This window comes from Pteropus medius, unplaced genomic scaffold (genome assembly GCF_902729225.1).
Source record: "Pteropus medius unplaced genomic scaffold, Ma_sr-lr_union100, whole genome shotgun sequence".
NCBI lineage: Eukaryota > Metazoa > Chordata > Mammalia > Chiroptera > Pteropodidae > Pteropus > Pteropus medius.
The window spans coordinates 4158327-4160908 of NW_024345600.1; the positions used below are offsets into that span (position 1 = coordinate 4158327).

General features: G+C 60.4%; 1 protein-coding gene across 4 annotated transcripts in view; it reads left to right on the plus strand.

The window, feature by feature from the left end:
- Positions 1 to 667: 667 nt before the first annotated feature.
- The window catches only part of ATN1 (atrophin 1), a 13311-nt gene continuing 11396 nt past the window's right edge, over positions 668 to 2582 (plus strand). For 2 of the 4 annotated variants that reach the window (XM_039874215.1, XM_039874217.1), the window contains exon 1: positions 2421 to 2538. The gene's annotated coding sequence lies outside the window, so the exon portion shown is untranslated. Of the gene's footprint in view, positions 2539 to 2582 lie in introns of all 4 variants that reach the window. The other 2 variants (XM_039874214.1, XM_039874216.1) reach the window with 2 other exon arrangements.

Below are 2582 nucleotides of genomic sequence, written 5' to 3' on the forward strand. Positions count from 1 at the left end.
AGGGAGCTGGCTTGGTCTCTCGAAGGCTCTGAAGGATAAGGTGGGCATAGCGTGGTAAAGTGCCAACCATTTCAAGAGACTAGAGTGGTGATTCCTTCCTAGGCCAAAGAAGCCTTCTTCAGGGTCCCCAGTGCTTTAGAATCAATTTAGAGCTTTTGGATATTTAGAGGTTTTGAGCCTGGCCCAAGGAACTATGAGGCAAAATCTACCCAGTGGCTACAGCCAACCTCCTTCCTTCCCAGAAGGCTGGTGGGATCCTGGCATTCAAGGCCTACCTTTGGCCTCTAGCTGGCCTGGCCCTACATATATGCTACCCCCACCCCCAATCTGGAGAGCAATTGAGGGCTCCCAATCCATACTCCAGCTCCAGCTCTTCCTGTTTCCCAGCCTGCTTCCCTCTGGCCTTCCCAATCTCTGGCCTTCCCAATCTCTGCTGCCAAAAATCACCCAGTGTCTTGGTGTCCTTTGTGCTGGGAGATGCTGCTTGGTGTGGGGCCAGGGAGCCAGCCCAGAAGAAGACACTGGTGGTAGACTGGTGGAGGTACTGGCTTCAAGTCTGAAGACTGGAAATGGCTGGCAGACTGGCAGAGTCAGAAGCTTCCTGGAGAGCTGGGGTGCAGGGGGGGGTGAGAGGATGGTAGGGGGGGAGGGGCCTAGGGGAAGAAAAAGAATCTGGGCCCCTGTGGTGAGAACTGTCTCCACATCAGAATGATTGGGATTGGGGAACCAGGGCACCTAGGGATTTGTGCTTCACATTGAGCCTAATCCTCACTCGACCCCTTACTTGGGGCCCAGAGTACCATCAGTGATAACTTCAAACAGATTTGAGAAGGAAAATGGAGATACCACCAGACAGAAGGCCTGAGGATGGTGTCCCACTCCTGTAAATTAATCCCTCATCTACAATGGGGCTTGCCCTCCTCCATTTCTATTATTTCCTTCTACTTTGTCTTCCCTTGACCTTCCCTTTCCATATTGCCACCAAAGGACTTCGATATCTTATATTTCCTTCCAATCTTTTCCCACCCCTCCTCCACCCTCACTCCATTCTATCTGCCTAATCTTGCCAACCAAAATCTTCAGCTCTCTTGGAATCCCCCTATCCCCAGAACCCAGCCATCACTGTCTTCCACCCTCCTTTCCTACCCAGAACCCCAAACCCCCTAGAAAATGCACGTGGCCCCACCACCATCATTGCTTAAGGTTCCTCATGCTTTCCCTTCTTTCCAAGCTGACGTCTCTAGACTTGTCTCCTCTCTAGCTTGCCTTCATCACCCCCAAATTCTTATATTTCTTATTCTTTTTCCAACACGTCACCCCCAAACTCTATTCTCTTTCAGAAACCCCATCATCCTATGTCTCCATTTTTTTCAATTTCTTCCCCTCCATAATTATGACCTCAAACTTTCATCTCATTCTCATAATTGCCTCCCCAACCTCTCTCCCTATGTTTGCCACAGACACTGTCGCCCCGAGTTTTTCTCCTCTCTCCTTGTCACACACCTCATTGCCCCTAAACCCCCATGTAGCTCCATCTTTCCAATCTCGCCCCTTTACCCCACTCTCTGCCATGTACCCACAATCTCCCACCTCACCTCTGTCACAGACTCCTTTGCCCCTAAACTTCTCCTGCTCCCTCCATATCTGCCCCTAAAAACCACAGCCCCTCCTACCTAGCCCTCTTCGGCGCCAGGCCCGCGGGCTCCCTGCATTCCGCCTCCGCGATCCCCTCCCCACGCCTCAGGCCCCCTCGGCCTCGGTCTCGGCCAACTCGCACAGCGCCTCCCCCTCCTCCGATCCCCCTCTCTCCCCCCTCGCAGCTCGCCTGGCGCTCCCTCCCTCGCGTCTCCCTCCAGGCCCCTCTTTCCTCGTTCCTCCGCGCTCCCTCCTTCTCCCTCTTCCTCCCTTCTCCCATCCCCCTCTCCCTGGCTTCCTCCCTTCGCCGGCCGCTTTCCTGTGCTAGTCGCCGGACGCGCCGCCCAGCCTCCCCGCAGTCCCGCGTCGGGCCGGGACCCGGGGCCGGGACCCATTTCGGGGAGACCGCTGGCCTCCGGGAGGGGCTCGGAGAGGGCGAGGGAGACGACAGCCGAGGAGGGGCGGGGGCCGCGGGCGGAGGCCGCCTAGGGGGCCCCGGATCGCGCGAGTGCGGGCCGCGCGGGGCGGGCGCGGGCGGCGGGGCAGAGCCGCGCGGAGGCCGGCCGGGCCGCGGGGGCGAGCGGAGCGGCGGGGGCGGGCGCGGGCGGCGCGGCCCGGGCATTCCGGGCGGCCGGGGGGAGGCGGCGGGCCTGGGGAGGGGCGGAGCGCGCGCGGGGATCGGGATTTGCTCCGGGGGCCGGCGGGCAATCGGGGCCAGAGTAGAGGGTGGAAGGATGGGGGCCGCCCTCCGAGGGGTCGGGGCCGCCGCCGCCGCCATTGCGGCGGCGACTGCTTCAGGAAGAGGAGAGAGAGGTGCGGGGGAGCGGCCGTCGCCGCCCCCCTGAGGCGCCACAGCCCCGGATCCTGCTTGGAGTCAGCCAGCCCTCCCCGAGCTACAGCCAGGTAAGCTCTGCCGCCGCCCGGGCCTCGGGCTCGCCCGGGTTCGG